This window comes from Oryctolagus cuniculus, chromosome 5 (assembly GCF_964237555.1).
Source record: "Oryctolagus cuniculus chromosome 5, mOryCun1.1, whole genome shotgun sequence".
Classification (NCBI taxonomy): Eukaryota; Metazoa; Chordata; class Mammalia; order Lagomorpha; family Leporidae; genus Oryctolagus; species Oryctolagus cuniculus.
This window is the reverse complement of record NC_091436.1, coordinates 119,044,603-119,066,263: the sequence shown is the minus strand read 5'-3', so window position 1 is coordinate 119,066,263 and position 21,661 is coordinate 119,044,603. Positions and strand designations below refer to the sequence as shown.

Below are 21,661 nucleotides of genomic sequence, written 5' to 3'. Positions count from 1 at the left end.
CTATTGTGAAAAAACTGCGGGACTCATTTATAACAATATCAAAATCATAGATTCGTGTCTCAGAAAAGTAGTATTGGTCTCAAAGTAGAAATGAAGTACAAGGCCTTTCAATCAAGTCATAGAAAACCAGAAAAACACAATCTAAGTCCTGCCTAATTTATATTATATTTATGGGTAAGAGAAAGAGAAAACAGTGATTGTGATTATGGATGTAAATTTTTATCCCTTGGCAAGAGACTGGAATTGACTTCTTTCAAATTGTAAGTGGGTTACAGGAAGACACTTCCCTAGAGAGAACTAGATGAAAGCAAGGTAATCTGGATTCTATTCCCAATTCACCAAGTTAAGTGTCTACAACATCCATTATATCAAGTGTGCTACGATTAAGCAGTAGTGCCCAAGGTAATGTTATTTGGAAGATGCTGATGGAGGAAAATTTATCATAAGGCACATATGAGAGAACAACTTTTTTTTGGTTAATGTTAATATTAATGTTGTTCAAAGCATTGTTTTCTCTATTATTTAATCTTCACAACATATAAGTAAGGTTGCTATTGTTATTATCAAACTCTTGACAGAAAGGAAAGGATTAAGAGGTGTGGGGAGCAACCTGGACTGGACTGTGTTACTGGAATTAAGACTTATTCTATGCACCTGCTCTCCCACAATATGGCGCTGGGAGAGAAGAAAACAGCTTCTACACAGCTGCCTCCAGTTCAACCAATAAACTGTAGGACTTGCTCCTGATTGGAGGAGAGCAGCGTGCTCGGCGTGTGGGCAGCCGAGTTGGGATTGGCAGAGGAGGACTATAAAGGAGGAGAGAGACGGCATGCACCAGGAACATCTAAGGGGAACATCTGAGGGGAACACCTGTGCAGCCCCCGAGAGAGCCGGCCGGCGGTGTGCCGCTCCCCTGCGGAAGTGGGGAATGTGGCCAGGGGGAACTGCCCTTCCACGGAGGTGGAAGGGACAGTAGCCAACCCGGGAAGAACCAGCAGCAAACCCGGGGAGGGCCGAGCAGACGAAAGAACAGCGCAGGGTCCTGTGTCGTTCCTCCACGAAGAGGGGGAGTGACAAAGAGGTTCACTGATTTGCCTAAAGCACCAGTTAGCAACTGGCAGAGCTGGGATTAAACAAATCCAGGTCTTCTGTCTGTGGAGCTAGCCCACCCAATCTCTGCTGCTATGCTACTGACTCATTCTTGGCCTACTATATGGACATTCATTTAACCATAGCACCAAAAGACATCATTCTCCAGAGAAACTTCAATTATCATATTATCCGCAGATTAGAATGCAATTCTGAAAGCTAAATTACAAAGATAGCTTTTTACCTGGAGCATGTACTGAAGACCCTACAACAAATAATGGACATCCCAGTTAACATCTCATTGTTTGGGATATGGTTTTGGGGAACACTAGAGAGGATCCAGGAGGGCTAGGCCCATGTACCACCTCTTCTTGGTATAGAGACACTGGGCATCAGCATAACTTGTTCTTATATTGAATATATTTAGGAAGTTTATATCATTTTCATTACAGAGTACAGGATTAGGCATTTTCCACAAATTCTCCACTTCATCAGGTTGATAATGTCACTCCCCCACTCGCGGAGGAATGACACCGGATGCTGTTATCTTTCCCCGGTCCTTCCCGGATCTGCTGCTGCTCCCCCGCCTCCGAGGAGGAGTGGCACCCCTGCTGCTCCCCCGCTTTCACAGAGGAGCGGCACCAAGGAGCTCTCCAACCGACTCTCTCAGGGGGCTGGCAAGTTGTCTCTCTCCCCTTTTTATAGTCCTCTCCCACCAATCCGTGCTCTGCTGCCCACGTGCTGAGCACGACACTTTCCTCCAATCAGAGGTTGGGTCAGGAATGAGCTAATTGACAAAGCAGCTGTGTAAGATTTGTTTACTCCCTAAAGAGAAACGAAAATGAATCTTGATGTGAATGGAAGGGGAGAGGGAGTGGGAAAGGGGAGGGTTGTGGGTGGGAGGGACGTTATGGGGGCAAGCCATTGTAATCCATAAACTGTACTTCGGAAATTTATATTCATTAAATAAAAATTAAAAAAAAAAAGATTTGTTTACTCCCTCTCAGCACCATATGGTGGGAGATCAGAGGCATAGAGTTAGTTTCAGTCCACAGTCTCAGTACTTATTTGTCTTCCGGGCGCCCCGCCATGTTGCGGGAGACGGACTCTGCTCCCCACAGATAATATAAGTTTCAAGATTTAAAAAATTTTATTTCTTTCCATCTTGTTTGAAAAAGAAGAAAAAAATATCCCATTTGTTCTTTCACAGCTCCAAATGCCTGCAACAGCCAGGTCTTGGCCAGGCCAAAGTCAGTAGCCTGGAACATCATCCAAGTCTCCCCCATGGATGGTAGGGACTCAAGAACTTGAACCATCATCTGCTGCCTCGCAGGTTGCACATTAGCAGGATACTAGATTTGAAGTGGAGTTAGGATCCCAAACCAGGCAATTCCTATATGGGATGTGGGCATCTCAGGCAGTGACTCAACTGCTGTGCTAATCATCTATTCCCTGGTGCCAAGATTTTGTTGCCCATAATAAACAAAGTCAGGTAGCTAGCATCTTAATGTATTTGAATTATATGTGTTACATAATTGGGTCTCAACTTCTCAACCATTACAATGAACGAGTCTGAGCCAATAAACTCTAAAAACACTATTTTAACTGAAAAATTGTAGATTCCAGAACATAATGGATGTCATAGCATATTCCCATCGGAAATGGTGTTTTCCACTTGGGCATATAGTTTACTGGGAACCCCTCAAAGTGAAGATTAGTCACATACATATTCCTATTCATCCCTCATATTTGATGGATATAGGAACATGGGACAATTATCCTGGTTTGGCTCTCTCCGGAGCCTCTTTAGCTTTGCTGTGGGGGAGATTAGACCCTCTCTTAAGGAAGAAGACACTCTCAGTTGTAACAGACTTCTGCTTTTCTCTTCCTTCTCCCAGAACTACCTATTAAGCCAGGAAGAGAAGGTGTGTAGCCATCCTTACAGTCTCCAAACAAAAGTCTCTGCTGCCCTCGCAGCATTGGAGAGTTGGGTACCTGCAAGTTCTATTGGGTAGTGAAGTACTGGTATGTTGTGGGTTTTTGTCGGTGCTAATTGGTCATGATGGTGATCATTGCAGATGACTTCAAGCCTGAGAGGTGCCAAGCAAATTGTACTTTCTATCTAATAAGGGATAATTGGATATCTCTCTGTTTCACAGCCTTGTGAACACCAGATCTGGCAGGTTTCAGTGGAGGCCTGAAAGTTCGTTTGCAAGTTTCTTCCCCTACAAGTGGCCTCTGCTGGGCTGATCTGTTCTTCCACTTGTCCTTCTGGCACCTGCCTGTGTGGAAGGGACTCTTCAACGTGGCACATCTATTGGACCCTCGCAGATGCTTCTGCTTTTTGAGAGCCTCATGTAGTGAAGAGTCCTTTTGTGTGGATATCATCTAGCAGCAACTGTACAGTTCAGCAGTTTTGCTGAATGGTGAGTCTTGGCTGTTCTCAGTGAGTCAGGATGACATTAGCAATCTTGCCCTGTTTCTACTTTGTGGAAGGAGTAATCACAGCTTCTATCCTTAGCTTGTGCTGTGACCATATGGAAAAGTCTTATGGTTTTCATGCTTGAACTCTATTGGACCTTATCTATTTGACAACACCTTCTTTGTAAGACCTCAAGTAGAGAGATTAAGTGAGTCTTACTACAGTAACACAAAACCCTTAAAGTGTATTTCTATAAGTTTTCCTTGTAGTCACTGATCGCAGTTGAAAACAGAGTCCTTTTGATAAAAAGAACAAAAGATTGCCTGTTTGATCCCTCAGCTTTTTGAGTTTTTGTTGCCATACCTTTTAAAATCCAATTTATTTACCCTCCATTTGTCTGAGTTTGTCACCTGCTATTTGACATGTGTGTGGGGGGCTAGTGACCTTGTTTTGGCAGAACCCATTCTGATTTTCACTGTACTGTGGATGAGTGAAAATTTTTCAGTCTTTGTTGGCACTGTTAAAGCCATGGAGGAAATTCCAGTTTGTACTTTGAACTTCCTTTGTCCTCTGTGATTTTGCTATAGCAACTGCTACACTTCAGGCATCTTCATTTTTATATCTCACACAGACTAACAGACAGAAGGTTTCCTGAAGGTAGGAACTACTTATCACTTTTGTATTCTTAATATCTAGCATTATGCTTGTATGAATGGATCAATAGGTGAATTCATTAATGGATGGATGAATGAGAGAGTGAATAAGAAATTGAGGCCTACTATTTGATGCTGTTCATAAATGGTATATTTGGTGAATAGTCTATTAATCTAGAGACTATAGATCTTAGCTGGTTCTAAAAAATGTGCTTATTGTTACTGCAGCCTTAGGTAACTAATATACTACCTGATCTGGTATGTGTTTATTTTTTAGGTTTTCTAGGTTTTCTTTGCTCCCTGTTAGAACCTAAGCACCATGTAGGTGGAGATTTTTTTTAAATTTTATTCACCACTGTACCTAAAATAGTGTCAGGTATAATGTAGATGTTCAATGAATATTTGCAGAATAAATGAAACAATGTACTTCTGTTAAGTTTTAGCTATGCTGCAACTTGTCCTCCAAGTTCTTGTCCATCACATCTATGTTGCCTTTATTTCTCTCTTTGTCAAGGCTGTTATGTATGATTAACCATACTCTTAATATTTTGTTGCCCATAATAAACAAAATCAAGTAGCTAACATCTTAAGGTATTTGAATTATATGTGTTACATAATTGGGTCTCAACTTCTCAACCATTACAATGAACGAGTCTGAGCCAATAAACTCTAAAAACACCATTTTAACTGAAAAGTTGTAGATTCCAGAGCATAATGGATGTCATAGCATATTCCCATCTGAAATGGTGTTTTCCACTTGGGCATAGATTTTGACTTAGAGTTTACTGGGAACCCCTCAAAGTGAAGATTAGTCACATACATATTCCTATTCATCCCTCATATTTGATGGGTATAGGAACATGGGACAATTATCCCATTATGGTGTAATTATCCAATTATTCCATAAAATTCCTGGCATCTCAAGTTGCTTCAACTCAACTAATCATCTTTTCTTCCTTCAAAAATCTCCCCTTCCTCCCTTCAGTTACCTGCTGAACCACTTCTCTTTACTGCTTCTCCCAAAAGAGTTTATCCTTATTCCTGCAAAAATATTGGCTTTTCTGATTATTTTCTAATTCCTTCTTTTCCCCTTTCTGGGGATATCGTCAGTCATCCATCATCACTAGATAGATCTGTGTTTGGTGCCTCCTTACATCTCTTTTAAGATGCATGTGCACATTTCCTAATGAATCATTCCATAACTCTGGTGGTCCTACCAGCCCCTGAAACTAAATAGTTCTTCAATGGAACCAATTTCCTAAACACTCTTTCTAAATTTCCTAGTTCTGTTGAGGGTACTTCTCTTCTGGTCACCTATACCAGAGTGTCAGGATCACTTTTGTGTCTGTGCCCTTATCTCTCTTTCACCAGTCAGAAAGTCCTATATATTATGTTCCCTACCTCTGTCTGTCCAATTTGATCTCATTTCATTCTACAGCAACCACTTGATTTTTTAGTTTTTGCACCATCCCAACCGTATTCAGAATTACTGTTCTTCCCATTTCTAACCTGTATTTCAATCTATAACTTGAGCTTCTCAAGCCTTGCCATAATCTACTATTTCAAAACGTCCAGATGCAAAATGAACTTTAACCTCTATTTTCTGCCATGCTCCCACGGTCTCCTAGAGGTGAATACATTCTAAATTATTTTCTGTTATTTCCATCATCTTTAACACTTACATGTTGTTGCACATGCTGCTCACTTGGATTGGCATGCACTTTCTGACACATTTGCCTCACAAACTTGCATTTATTTTTCAAGATTTAATTCAGGCATCACTCCTTCTAAAATAAGGTCCATAATTCCCATTCTGTGGAATGATGCAACCATAACAATAATTTGAATTTTTAAGGAAAATATATACCTTTTGCTGCTCTTCCTTTCAAGGTGATATAAATAATTGACTGTGATAAAATTTAGGTGGTATGTGTAAATGTTGGTTCATATGTCTGTTCTCCCATTTAACTGCTAATATCATGAGGGTGGAGACTGCCCTATTTGTTTTACTAATATTCTGTGTGCTCCTCATTTGGCATTTTATAAACACTTGGTAACTAATCTGCTGAAAATTTAGTTTCAATTCTTGTTGGATATATGTGAGACCATAATTATTTAATGTCTCTCAGTGTTCTATCAAAGTGAAAACTCGAACAATAAAATAGTGTATATTATCTGTCTAATTCTTGGCAAAGCCAGGTAAGAGAATTTGACTAAGCCTTCTAACTTCCAATTCATCTACCTAGGCAGATGAATTGGCTGAACTGAGAGGCATGATTCCTGAGTGGGTATTAGAAGTTCAGTGAATGGAAAGGGAGAGGGAGTGGGAAAGGGGAGGGTTGTGGGTGGGAGGGATGTTATGGGGGGGGGAAAGCCATTGTAATCCATAAGCTGTATTTTGGAAATTTATATTCATTAAATAAAAGTTTGAAAGAAAAAAAAAAAAAAAGAAGTTCAGCTAAGCGTAAGTGGCCAGAATGTGAGAGAGCTCTATGGTTCTGAGATACCCCTGGAATTTGAACCAATTGAACTGGCATTCTTCCTTCTGTAGGGAGAAAGGACCTCCAGAGTAGAGGGGGCTGAGCACTTTGTAGGAGATTATCCAGTATCTTCCTCATTTTCACACTGAAAGTCCTATGTCCCATAAAGGCAAACCCATGTGGTCTGGGCAAACTGGGATGGTTTGTTACCCTAGTAGAAAAAGGATGGAAACTTTCTTCTCAGTGCTTGTGAGAGAACAGAGGAATGATGGGAAAGGGCAATTGTCAGAGTGAATAACAATTCTCCCCAACGATGTTGCTATGTCAGCTCCAGGTAGAAGTGAGTCTACATTGCTCATCAAATTAAGTATAAATTACTCATTCTAGGGCTTTTTCAACTTAGCCCTGAACACCTTCGTTATTTGTTACCTATTTTTCTGCAAATAGCTGTTGTGAATCTTCTGTTGGTCAGTTACTTTAAAAAAATTTTTTAAAGATTATTGATTTATTTGAGAGGTAGAGTTACAGACAGTGAGAGGGAGAGACAGAGAGAAAGGAGAGAGAGAGGTCTTCATTCTGTTGGTTCACTCCCCAAATGGCCACAATGGTCAGAGCTGTGCTGATCCGAAGCCAGGAGCCACGTGCTTCTTCCTGGTCTCCCATGTGGGTGCAGGGGTCCAAGTGCTTGGGCCATCTTCTACTGCTTTCCCAGGCCACAGCAGAGATCTGGACTGGAAGAGAAGCAGCCAGGACTAGAACTGGCACCTGTATGGGATGCTGATGCCACAGGCAGAGGATTAACCTTACTGTGCCATGGCACCAGCCACTTTTTTTTTCAAAAATTATTTTATTTGAGAGGTAGAGTTACAGACAGAGAGAGGGAGAGACAGAGAGAAAGGCCTTCCATCCCCTGGTTCACTTCCCAAATGGCTGCAATGGCCAGAGCTGGGCCAATCCAAAGTCAGGAGCAAGGAGCTTCCTCTGGGTCTCCCACATGGGTACAGGGGCCCAAGCTTATAGGCTATCTTCCACCATTTTCTCCGGACACAATAGAGAGCTGGATCAGAAGAGGTACAGCTGGGACAGGGGCCTGTACCCATATGGGATGATGGTGCTGCAGGCCAGGGCTTTAACCTGCTGTGCCACAATGGCAGCCCTGGTGAGTTACTTCTTTAAAGTCATGGGACAGCATAGTAAAAATAAAGCTAAACATAAAAAGGCTTTCAGCTTCCTATGGGCAAGGTTTGCTGTGGCAGGCAATCTATAAGGTGATCTCAGTGAATGTCTAATACCCCCACTTGTGATTCCTTCTCTTTGAATGTGGGCTAGACTTATTTACAGGCTTCTAATGAATAGAATTCTGCGTTGGGAGGGTGAAATGTCATTTCTAAGATTAAATTATAAAAAGACAATGGCATCCATTTTGAGTGTTCCTTCTTAGATTGCTCTCCTTGAGAAAAGTTGGATGTCATTTCATAAAGTAGTCTTGTAGGAATCCCACAGGGTAAGATAACCACACCCCTTTTTCTGCAGTTGAACTTTCAGATGAAACAGCAGCTCCAGCTAACAGTGTAACTATTAACTCATGAGGAATTTTTGAGTCAGAGGCACCTAGCTCTGTCATGCCTGGATTCTAGAGCTACAGAAACTGTTAAGATAATACAGTTTTGTTATTTAAGTCATTAGGTTTTAGTGTAATTTGTTATGCAGTTTATATGTTCTTAATACACTTATACTTGAGCTTTTTTATTTGCTTCTTTTTGCTGATTGTCTCCTTACCATAGTGCTTGCATGCAATAAATGCTCAATAAATAATTTAGCTAGTGGGTAAGTGACTGAATAATATGATAAATGTCTCACTTTGAAGAACTGCTAATTTTACAAAAAGATTGTAAAACTCTTTTAGATTGGGGCCATGTCTTGGAAATACTTTTGATTTTGTATAGCCTATGATAATGCCTCATGCATACAGATACTTAAACAATTTTTGACTGAATTTGATGCCTTTCTATTTTTTAATGCATAAAACCTGTGAACCTAACAATCTGCTGTATTAGAACATAGAGTTGCAGCTTATTTGGATATACTCCAAGCTGGTATGAATAAGTATAATGAAGAACAGTGAACTGATCTCAAGCCAACTCATAACCTCATAATGTTTATTTCATATTTCTCCTTTTTTTGATGTTCATTACATCAGTCACATCTTTTATCACTTGTTTAATTAGAAAATGGGCATGGGAATAGGCAGAAAATTTTGTGACTCTCATAACCATAATTAGTTATAAGTTGAAGAGACTTTTATACTTGAGGAACTGACTCAGTTCCAAATAAGAAGAGGCACAGAAATGAAAATAATACTATTCCAGGAGTTAGGAAGCTTGAGTTTTTGACTTAGTTTTGCTGGCACTTAGTCATGTGAGTATCGGAATTCAAGACCTTTCTTTGTGCTTTAGTGTCTTTATCAATAAAATGAATAGGTATATATATAATATATATATATTATATATAACTATATAATTCCCTTGAAAGATATCCAGAAAAAGCCTTGTAAAATTTTCAAAGAAAGACTAAATTATGTTAACAATTAAAAATTTAGTAATTTGCAGTAATTCACAGTTATGTAAACTGTGATAGAGAAAAGTGAGGGAACTCAAAATAAGAAAGCAGAGTTCTGAATATAAGATGGAGTACACTAATAAATCACAAGCCCCTGGTAATGCAATATTACCAGCCCTAGTGTGGAAACCATTCTGGGAAACTGATTAACAGTACTGGGTAAGGTTCAGTAATTGTCAGCAATTGAGTAATATTTATCTTACATTGCATATAAATATTTCTAGGCAGGAATTTTACTCTGACTGGCACAGGATAAGTAACCAGTATGTATTTGAGGAATGAATGAATTAAAAAAATTGTTTGCTTATTCCAAGATCCTGTTCTGTGATTCCATGATTACATATCTGGCACATAATAGACAAAAAATCCTGTCGAATGCATCTTCTTTTTAGCATGATAGAGTGATAAGATAAGGGACTTTGGAGGTGGACTTAGTTGGGGTTAATGCTATGACTTGCAGAGGGCATGCTGTTTAGCTTCTCTAAGCCCCCATTTCATCATACATAGGTTATTTTTCTACCTCAAAGGACTATTGTGAGAATTACTTGAGAAGAAATACAATTAAGTAAAACACCTGATGAGGAATTTAACTTCAGTATATGTTTGTTCTGTTTTTTTCATTTTCTTTTTTTTTTTTTGTTTTGCTTCCATTTACAATCACCTTTTCTCCATTACTATTTCCATGCAAAACAAAACAGGACGAAATGAAGTCATAGTAATAGCCTCAAGCTTACAGTAGAATTAGAAAACTCTGTGTGTGTACATATGTGTGATTCACTCTGTGTGTTCCATTGGCCAGATAAGATCTAGTTACATTAAACAGATTATACTGAAATTTTTTTAGGCTTTAAGCCCTTAGGAATTAAAAGCACATCTTTATTTCGTGATAATTTCGTAGTCTACATTGTCATGTGTTTAGAAGTGGTTCGTTAATATTGGCTAATGGTGATGTAAGTTATTGTAGGAGTGCAAAATATGATGACATCACTTAAATCCACATAGGAGAAGTTGTTTTTTTTGTTTTATGATTTAATTCTTCTCTTCCAAGAGCTGTTCATTGATCAAATTATTTTCATAATGTATGTGGTAGAGGGTATGGATTAAGATGGAACTGAGAGTTAGCAAGTAGAACGCTCTAAGTACTTGTAAATGAGATTTTTATAGATAAGTATGTCTTAACTGTCAATATAGCTAAAACAAAACAAAACAAAAGAGAGCTAACTTTTCTCCTGTCATCTCATTCTGAGCATATATGGGGTTCTCAAGGCTTCTACAGATTGTGGGTCCTGGACATTCATTATCACAGGAAGGTTTTTATTTTTATTCCTTACAATAGAAAACATAATGCTTGAAATATTTATGTATATAATTACTTGTATGTTCATAAACATATGAATGTTATGTTCTCACTCAAATCATTTGACCACCAATCATAAATTCAGATACAATGTCATCTACTTCCACCCTAGTCTATTCTCTTACTGACCCTTAACCATTAATTTTACATTAATTTTATGTCTTCGATTACTGTGTGTTGCCCCAGTTAGTAATTGTTATAGTGCTGGTGCCTGGAAATTTGGATTGGGTAAATATAGAGAAAGATCCATTATAATTCAACAAAAAAGATTATTGTGACTTGTTATAATGTATTTGTCATTTTCTCTGTATTAGAATCTGTATAATCCGGGCTTCAGTGGACAAAGTTCCAAATTTAGGGAACAAACTAAACAAACAAAACTAAACAAAAACTCAAGATTCATGCTGTGTTTGAAAAATATAAAGCAATGTGGACATCCTTATTGTACTGGGAAACATCACAAGTACCACTGAAGTAAGGAGACAGGGGAAAAATCTCAAACACTAGAATAGATTTTATAAAATCCCTGAGTTAAGAGTCTGTAGCAGAAGTTCCTGTCAGTCTGTCGATAAAGGCTGGTCTTTAAATGAGTTTTTACTGGTTTGCTGCAAAATAAGAAAAATACAGATAATATTGTAAGTTTTCCATAAGGCTAAAATATTTCAACTGAAATTGTTATCTGTTGTTTTGAAGTTATACATTTTCCTGTCGTTTTATTAGGATGAGATTATTTGTTTTATCAAATTATAATAAATCATGGTAACAATGAACAAGAACCTATAAAAATGCTATTAATGTCATTTCTTGGCAAAGTCTAATTTCATTTCCTCTACATTTAAAAAATTGCTATTTGTGAAAAAAATTAGGAAAATATAGGGTCACCTATTGCAGTGATTTTTAAAAGTGCAGCCAAATACTTTGCCCTTCTCACCATGAAATCTTTTATTGAAATTCAAAGTGAAATTTCTCTGATCAAATTGGGGTGAGGGTGACCTCTTCATCTTCTCCTTAGCTCTTTTTTTTTTTTTTTTTTTTTTTTTTTTTTTTTTTTTTTGACAGGCAGAGTGGACAGTGAGAGAGAGAGTCAGAGAGAGAAAGGTCTTCCTTTGCCGCTGGTTCACCCTCCAATGGCCGCCGCTGCAGCCGGCGCACCGCGCTGATCCTGGCAGGAGCCAGGAGCCAGGTGCTTTTCCTGGTCTCCCATGGGGTGCAGGGCCCAAGCACCTGGGCCATCCTCCACTGCACTCCCTGGCCATAGCAGAGAGCTGGCCTGGAAGAGGGGCAACCGGGACAGAATCCGGCGCCCCAACCGGGACTAGAACCCGGTGTGCCGGCGCCGCAAGGTGGAGGATTAGCCTATTGAGCCACGGCGCCGGCTTTCTCCTTAGCTCTTGATATAATCTTTCCATAGAAATTTTAGGTCTTCTGAAATGGATTTAGAAGCATTGGTTTAGGTTCTCAACTTTGGCCCTCTAGACAGTTAAGGCTGCAAAGTTCTGTGTTGTGTGACTAAACTGTACATTGTAGGTTCTTTAGTAGCATCACATGTCTTCATCTATGAGGTGCCAGTAGCAATTTCCTCTTCCCAAATGTCTCCAGACGTTGCTCAATGTCCCCCTGGGGGCTGGAAGAATGGGGTGCAAAATCACCCCCAGTTGCAAACAACTGCTCTAGACAACAGACTGACACACATAGTGCAGATATTAGGAGGTGAGCTAAGGAGTATTAGGTGATGCTTTTTCATTATTATTATTTTTTAATCTGAAGTCCCACCATATTTGCTCTGTTCAAACTGCTTTGGCATCCATGCCCCAGGGAAATGGAGGTCAGAACTGAAGTACAAAGAGAAATGAAACAAGATAATGCTCAGCCTCTGATCTCCCAAGGGCTAGATCCTAGATTAAACAATACATTTGGATGAATACTTAGCTATCCTGTTTTGCCTGGCACAGGGATTGAATCTAAAACCCTCTGGGCTGGAAGAGACAAGCTAGAGCTTTGGAAAGGAAGCAAGAGCATTGAGTGAAGTGTTAAACTTCTGTGTGTATGGTGAGGGAAAAGGATAGACTTTTCTTTAAATTTGAAAATCTGAGGTTAAAAGTCATTTGTCTTTGCTTTGTTGGGGAGAACTCCCTTATACCACAACAAACTGGACACTAGACAGTAACAGTGTCTGTGGGGAGAGAACCAAATACAAACTGTCAAGTTTCCTGTAACCTCAGAAAGGGATGGGAGAATGGGCCAAAGTTTTTTTTGCCTCATTCCCTGTACCTTGCCCAGTTAAAAGAAAATTACCCAGTAAGACATCAGTGGGTGTATGGGGGTTTTATTCTTGAGAGGGGTGATACATCAAAGACTGCAGAGTACAACAACCGTCTAGGGGTTGGGTGGTCCATCAGTTTTGTCTTAACCAGTGCTGGCATATAAGGCAATATGTATAAGGATCAGACAGGACCTGATGCATTTGAGGTGGCTGTTACGGATCCAAATTGAGTAAATCCATCAGGGTTCTCTGCCAACACCTGAGTTACTTAGTGTCAACCCTATAAGATGTGGGTGACTCTTGAATCACACAGAGTTGAAAGCTTAAAAGTCTAAGGACAATCATATCCATGAAAGCAATGGAATTTAAAGTGATTGTATTTTCTACATCTTGCTGAATGGTGCTTAAGGCAGAAGTCTATTCCTCTTCATCCTCAATTTCTGTGTCCCTTGTAATATTGTCAAAAGAATGAGCTAGTACATAAGCACCTTCTCTCAATAAGCAGACTCAATAATTAAAAATACGCTCTTACAATAAGGCCTGAAAGGACCTTTATTATCATTTAGTGACTTGAGTAACACTAGGAAAAGAGAAAACAAAAACTATCCTGATATTTAGTCACTGAGGTATAGTTTACTTTGACTGCTTTAAGAAAGCATGGAAGGATAGCAAGTTGGATAGATGGATGAATATCTGATAAAGCTAACATTGCAAAAATGTTAATTATAGATTCTAAGTAACAGGAATATGGATATTCAGTGTACAGTTCTTTCAAATTTTCTGTATATCTGAAAGTACTCATCATAGCATACAACAAAACTAAAAGCCACTATTTTGTGCCAATACTTTTATTTTGTTTTTATTATGCAGTATTAGAAACACTAGAGACAACTTTAACTCTCTAAAGACATTTGTGTTTATGTGTAGATTTTGTACAAATGTGAATGGAAGTGAGGGTCAAATACACACTCTACTTCCCTCCAGACCAGCCCCAGCTGCTGTGCTGAACACTTCAGGAGCCTTATTAGGATTAGCTGGCATTATCCCTACTTGCCCTTCTCATATTTCACAACTCCTCTTGGAATTTTCTAATAATTGTACAGTAGTATGTTGTGGTTCATCATCTTGACTTGACACTTTTTTGGGGGACAATGTAAATAAAAATACTTCTCACTACTACCGATGCCTATGAAACATAAATTAGAATTCCTTGTCCTAATTTGCCGTTGACAAGTCTTAGAGGCAAAGGTAAAACAAAATTCTTGAACCAGCAAACTTGCTTCTACAAGTACAAAGGAATTTCAATAGTGGCCTCAGGAAAAAGTGGATGAAACTGTCAGTCACATAAAAGAATTTAAGGGGGAAAAGAATTGATGCTTCATCAAATGGTAGAATTCAAATGTTTCAGCATGTCACTGACCCCTGGTACTGAATCTTACATTCTTTGAATCCCTAAAAGATAAAGAAGATGGTTAGATGCCTCCATTAAGGCCTACTGAAAAGTGTTTCAATCTCACACATTAATTATACACAGCATTCATCCCACATAAGAATGCTCAGTTATAATAACTTTTAATATGTATTCATTTTGAATATTTGTATTATTTATTTTAAATAAGAAATAACTAATACATAATAAAATGTGTAGATCTTAGTTATTAAATTTGACAAATGTAGCTGCTATTGGAAAATATTTACAGTATTCTTAGATTGGGTCAAAATGTTCAAATCTTTTTGGGTTTCCCACTGCTAATCAGCAGTAGTAAGAAATCAATAATGGGTATTGCTCTAAGTAGTAACCTGAATAGTTCATGACCATACTTGATAATAACCACTCTTAAAGTTCAATCTGGTATATTTCTTGAAGAGGAAGAAATTTAGCTGATTTAATGTTACTGTAATGTTTTTATAGGCTTTAAGTATCTCAACCACTAAACCTGAGAGTGTTAACTGACATATGAATTTCAAGGAAATTAATCTTATTATGGCTGGAGTGGAATAAATTTCAAAGAAAACACTAAATTTGTGTTAGATTGTTTTCATTGATACCATGTACATGGATACTGTGTAAAGGAAGTTAACCACTATCTTAGGTACTGGTAGCCATTGCCCATGGAAACTCATTCTGTCATACCACCTAAGTACATCCATGAATCCATTCCCAGGATTGACATAGGGTCAGATACTCTGCTGGTCTGAGTGTGCAGTGCTAGAATTCTACATCCTCATCGAAAGGTTTTTTTTTAATATTTTAATTTTTAATTTTTAAATTTTCATTTTATTTGAAAGGCAGAGAGAGAGAGACAGACAGACAGACAGATAGAAAGCTAGAGAGGTCTTGCATTTGCTTCTTTGTTCCCCAAATGGTCACAATAGCCAGGGCCGAGGTATGGTGAACTCCATCTAGGTCTCCCACATGGGTGGTAGGGACCAAGTACTAGGGCCATCACCTGCTTCTCCAGGATATGCATTAACAGGAAATTGTCTCAAAAGTGGAAGAACACTTTGAATAACAGGATGATTATCCCTAAAATATACACATCCAGTACAACATAGATAGTAATTCTGTAAACATGTATAGTGATGATGCTATGAGCTGAAAATGTGAGCACAAACCAGCACGTCCCCACTTCAAGTGGCACATCTTCAAGGGTTCATAAAACAAAGACATTAAAGATAGTAAAGGGGTTATGTATCTATTTTGCATATAACTTGATGACATTCTCCAATGATTTCTATTGTAATGTAAATAGTATTTTTGTTTCAGAGGATAAAAATCATAATTGATGGTAAAAAAAGAAACAAAGGAACTGGTACTTTAACCAGGCACTATGTTATGGGATGTGAGTGTCCCACACAGTGACTTAACTGTTGAACCAGATGCCTGTCCCATAATCAAAAGGCTTTACACTCCAACAGGAATATTACATGTGTACCTACTCTGTAGAAGGTATTAGATAGTTAGAGTATATTTCTATATCCTGTATTCTGTTATCAAACTGTCCCCACTTTAAGGATGAGACATCTGTAGATCAGAAACATAAATTTTCTAAGGTCATCTACCTACTAACTGGTGAACTGCTTAAATAGTCTTTATTGATATTGTCCAGCTAACTAGGAAAATCTGAAATCATTCAGTCAGAATAACTATACTAAAGCACACTGTCATTTGGGGTGCTCAGAACACAAAGCTAACAAGTATTAGCACCAAAAAAATTAGTTCTAACACATTCTAATTGTTTCTGTTACTGCTTTGGAAGCTGTGAATATTAATCCCCTTTTATTCTTTCAGTTCACTTATGCTCATGATGAATATTTCGTTTGAACACTGGATTCCATGGAAGAGAAGTCTGAAAACCACTGATCTCATCTGATACTTCCATGATTGAGGTAAGAGAGCTGAGACCTTCAGAGTGACTTATATTTTATTAAACCAAAGTGAATGGGAGAGCTTGGACTAGTTCCAGACAGTTCAATAAACACACATAGAGTTTCTGTTATGCATGTGACCCTGAGTTAGATGTGCAAGTTATACATATCCCTAGTTTTCTACCAGCTCACATTATATGGGCAAACTCAGATCTCTTGATAATAAGTCCATTAATGTTTCTGCCCTATCACTGCTGCTTGTTAGATTCTGATAGTTCATAGACACTACTTCTCATCTACCAGGTTTTAAAAGAAAGGACCGTATTACAGTCATTTCATACTAAGTCTAAACAGTTTACTTGTCTCACGCATTAGATCTATTTCCCTTCTTTTAAGAGGATAGCTACAGATAACTATGTAGTTTAAATCAAGGACCAAGCAGAAGAGAAAGGTAATTGTTTGTGAGGGAAAGAAGCGAATGCTGAGGTGGCATGAGCGGTTAGTAGATTTGGGAATGAAGACTTTATCGCATTCCTGTTTACCTATACTCTCTTGACTCAAGAGTCTGTGGATGTTACCACCAGGGCCTTGGGAAGGCATATGCCACAAATAAAAATGTAAACATTGGCCCTGGCAAGTAATAGTGCAATGATTCTTTTTTCTAAAAAGATGATTTATTAACTTATTTGGAAGAACTACAGAGAGAGAGAAACAAAGATACAGAGAAGCAGAGACACACAGAGAGAAAGAGAGAGATTTTCCATCTGCTGGTTCACTCCCCAGATGGCCACAATAGCTAGGACTGGACCAGGCCAAAACCAACAGCCAGGAGATTCAACCAGGTCTCACATGTGGGTGGCAGGGTCCCAAACACTTGAGTCATCTTCCACTAATTTTCCCAGGCAACTAGCAAGGAGCTAGATCAGAAGTGGCACAGCAGGGATAAGAATCAGCACCCATATGCGTTTTCTGGTGTTGCGGGTGGAGGCTTTACCTGCTATATCACAATACCAGCTCCAGTGCAATGATTCTTAATATCAATTTTCTCTTCTCTAAAACAGTAATTAGATTAGTATCTACATCATAGAATTTTGTTGAGATAATGCTTCTGAAGTTCTTAGGATGGTGCTGAATAATGGATCCCACAGCATTCTTGACTATGGAATGCTAGCCAAACTAGCTCAAGGGAACTGGTTACTGTTTCAAGATCAATCTGAATGACCTTGTCTAGTCATTTGGCCAGTATGTTGATTTCCATTTCTTACAAAGTCAAAATTCTGGGAAGGTACCTGAAAATACTTTCTCTGCAGGACATCTTGAAGTACTCACTTGCTTTCAGAAATGGCTAATTCTGGGATAGATAACCCAGATGCAGATTATAAACTTGCATGATGGACTTGCTCATGTGGGGAAAACCCGTGGCTTCCTGGCAGTGAACTTGGTCACACCAATCAAGAAAAGAAAGGCCCTTGAGCAGGATGGGAGCAAAATCACTTCCCTTGATGTTATCACTCTATGAACCAATGCTAGACCTCTGCACAGGTGGAGGTTCATGTTTGAGGACCATTGAACACTACCTATTTCCCTAATGCATCATAATTAAACACCTGTGCTAAATAACTTCTTACTGTTCCACTGTGGAAATTTACTGGGTGCTCAACAGTCCTTGACACTTTCTATCTCTTACTTGGGAGGGTGGTCTTAAGGTTATGCTTTGAATCTCTTTTTTTAAAATAGCAGTTTCTTCTGCACCATGGAAAACTCTTGAGGTGTGGATTTCAGACCTTTCAAGGACATTTAGGGAAGAAAATATTTTATGAATTTGGGAGGGATTTCTATTTTCTCAAAAGCAATGGTAATTAAAGTGCATTATGCAATTGTGAAGTGACATTTCTGAAAGCACTGGGGTTTTTAAAATTTGTTTTTGTTTTAGATATCACAGATACAGTGAGGAGGATGAGAATATGTTGCCTTCTTAATGAAGCTGGCTATGCTAATATGAGAAATATGCATAAACCAGGTGACCTAGAGCTGCTCTGTGTGTCATACAGCTCAGCAAAAATGGCCCTTTCAGATTGTCATACACTCAGTTGCAGTACACATCAACATTGCATTGAGTCTTTTTCTTTCATCCTGAACAGCAGATAGAAAACAGGTTTGGCCTAGGGCTAACATTGTGGCTCAAGTGAAGTCTATCTTCAACTTTTATCACTTCCCCTTTCTTGATGGTAACCTCACATTTTGGGTGTTGTGTCTGTTTGCTCATTGTTTTCCCTCTGTCAAAACAAGAAATAGTAATAGCTAATGGATATTATTTATTATCTATTTAATCTTACATGTATTTTCATGAAAACTGAATAGGTACCTTTTTTGGACCCTATATTATAGAAGAAAGAATTCATGCTGTAGGAAGGTAAAAAATATGCATTGTGTTCAGTGGCATACATTTGTCACAATTGGTAATTGAACCTAAAATCTAAGTGACACAATAGTTTATTCATTTTTTACTCAAGAAAGAATTTGTGACTTGTGCTTGATTATTTCAATTTTTTCAGTAAGTACTCTTGAGAAAGTATTCTCCTCAAAAAGGCACTTCAACTTTCCTGGTAAGGGAACTTTTGTGCATTACTAAAAGGGAAGGAGAAATTGGGAAATCTCTTTAGATATAGGTTATGCAAGGCAATTCTCCAAATTTTCCTGATTTTGTCATGTTAAATGATTAATTGAGGAGAGCTCTGTATCTTAAATTCTCTTCTCCTTCATCCTTTTGTCCCCTATTCTCAGAAACATCTAAAATGCTGCATTGCAGAAAGAGCACCCGGGCAATTGTGATTGTGAGTTTGGTGGTTGTCTTCATTTGTTTTTTGTTGCTAAAACAAAATACCTTAGGCTGGGAAAGTTATAAAGTTTTTGGATGTCGAACATTCAAGATTAGCTATCTCCATCAATTTGGCCTCTGGTAAGGGCCTTCTGGTTGCCTCACAACATGGCAGATGACATCTTCTCTGGAGCACATGTGAGAAGGGGAAGAGAAATCAAGTGCTGACACAGCAAGCAAGAGACTAGGGGAGGAGAAAGCCAAGGCAACCTGCTCTTGGGAACTAATCCAGTCCCACAGAACCTGACTGAATCCTACAAGACAGCATTAATCCATTCATGAGGGTAGAGCACCCATGACCTAATTCCCTTTCACAAGGCCACACCTCTTAGAAAGTCCACTGTTTTGGCCATAGCAAGGATCAAGTTTTCACACATGAACCTTTGGGGGAACAAACTACATAAAACTCACATGACACAAAGCTACAACTTTATATTTCCAGACTCAAATGAGTCCTCAATTCTTCTCAGTAATACTTTCCTATGTCCCAAAGTTTTTCTTTCTTAACAATAGATATATCACAGTTTTAATCATGATTCTGAGGATCTAACCTCTCAGATGAGCATCTCAGCTGGAATTTAGAGAGAAAACATGCATTCTCAAGTGAGTGTTCCATAAATTATTTAGATATTTAAGCCACCTTTATCCACGTTCTCCATTTTATTTTTTAGGAAAAGGTGTATCTGTGCTTTTGTTCTAAGACAATCGTTTCACATCTGTTATGGAACCTCTTTAATTCTCTACCTTTCTCTATTTGCCACATCTTACTTTATTTTTCACTTTTGTATTTTCCTTTGTATTTATTCATTCTTCTTATGTTCTCTTGCCTCTTTTGTCTTCAAAAACCAAAATGACAGTTTTTACAATGACCAGAGTTCTCAAAATATATCTGCTTTTCTCCAGCTCTTGGCTTCTATCTCTACCATGAAGGTTAATGACTTCTGAACCACTCAGCACTATGGACAATGTTCAGCCCTGATTTCACTATCAATGTAATTGGATATTCTTGTCCTCTTCTTCTTTTTTTCTTTTTTAAACTGGTTCTGGTTCTCTGATTTTTCACACATTAGAATTTCCTGGGGAGCTTTTTTTTTAAGATTTATTTTATTTGTTTGAAAGACAGAGTTAGAGAGAGAGGTAGAGACAGAAAGAAGTCTTCCATCCTATAGCTTACTCCCCAGAAGGCCGCAAGGACCAGAACTGCACCAATCCGAAGCCAGGAGCCAGGAACTTCTTCTAGGTCTCCCCCATGGGTGCAGGGGCCCAAGAACTTGGGCCATCCTCTACTGTTTTCCCAGGCCATAGCAGGGAGCTGGATCAGAAGAGGAGCAGCCAGGACTAGAACCGGTGCCCATATGGTATGCCGGTACTTCAGGCTAGGGCTTTAGCCCACTGAGCCACAGTGCCAGCCCCTTCTCTTGCTTCTTAGAGTCATTTTAGTCAACCTCATGAGCTTCCTTTCCTCCACCCAATCTTTAAATGTGGGGTGGGGTCTTTCCTCTGTCATCTCTCCTATTTCAGTCTTTCCCCTTGGATAACCTCATCTAGGCCAGTGACTTCCACTACCAACACTCTGATTATGTGCAATTCATATCTGTGTGTCAGATCTCTGAGTTCTAGAACAATGTAGCCATCTTATGGTTGATGTTATCTCTTAGATGTACTATGGATCTCCAATTCATCATCTCCCTTACATACTCCACCATGAATCTTGTTCCTGAATCTCTTTATGGACATAGACACTCATTTAGAGACCCAAGCCAGAAATTGGGCCTATATTCTTCTTATGTATCCTGTATTCATTCCATTCCTTTCCTTCTTGCCACAATCTCTATTATTCCCCTTAAATATTTCTTTTTATTTTTCAGCTTTCTTGAGGCAGAATTGAAAAAAATGTTTATTAATGTATGAATTTTTTAAAGATTTATTTATTTATTTTGAAGGGGGGAGAGAGAGAGAGAGAGAGAGAGAGAGAGGAAGAGACAAAGAGAAAGATCTTTTATCTACTTGTTCACTCCCCAGATGGTCAAAACAGCCAGCGCTGGGCCAGGCTGAATCCAGGAGCCAGGAGCATCATCTAGGTCTCCCACATGCATGGCAGGGGCCCAGACATTTGGGACATCTTCCACTGCTCTACCCAGAACATTTACAGGGAGCTAGGTCAGAAGTGGAGCAGCTAGGACATTAACTGGTGCCCATATGGGATGCTTGTGTCACAGGCAATGGCTTTACTCACTATGCCACAATGTTTTGATATACATGTATATTGTACAGTGACTATCACAGTCAAACCAATAATGTATCCATTTCTCCCCTGTGTGTGTGTGTGTGTGAGTGTGTGTGTGTGTGTTTGTAGATTTGTAGAATACTTAAGATCTATTCTTGGTAAATTTAAATCCATCTGTTCATTTTCATTTTACCAGTTCTTCAGTTCAGATCTTCATCCTTGCTATCTGGATAACTTCATGATCCCCTGACTGATATGATGATTATTACTGGAAGCAGGGAAATCTGTTACAATCTTGGCCAGA

At 38.8% G+C, this 21,661-nt stretch overlaps 1 long non-coding RNA gene across 2 annotated transcripts in view; it reads left to right on the top strand.

Moving 5' to 3' along the window:
- The first annotated feature begins 16,171 nt into the window (after positions 1-16,171).
- The window catches only part of LOC127493028 (uncharacterized), an 89,848-nt gene continuing 84,358 nt past the window's right edge, over positions 16,172-21,661 (top strand). For both annotated transcript variants that reach the window (XR_011388666.1, XR_007922948.2), the window contains exon 1: positions 16,172-16,273. This is a non-coding gene — a long non-coding RNA (uncharacterized lncRNA). The remainder of the gene's footprint in view (positions 16,274-21,661) is intronic.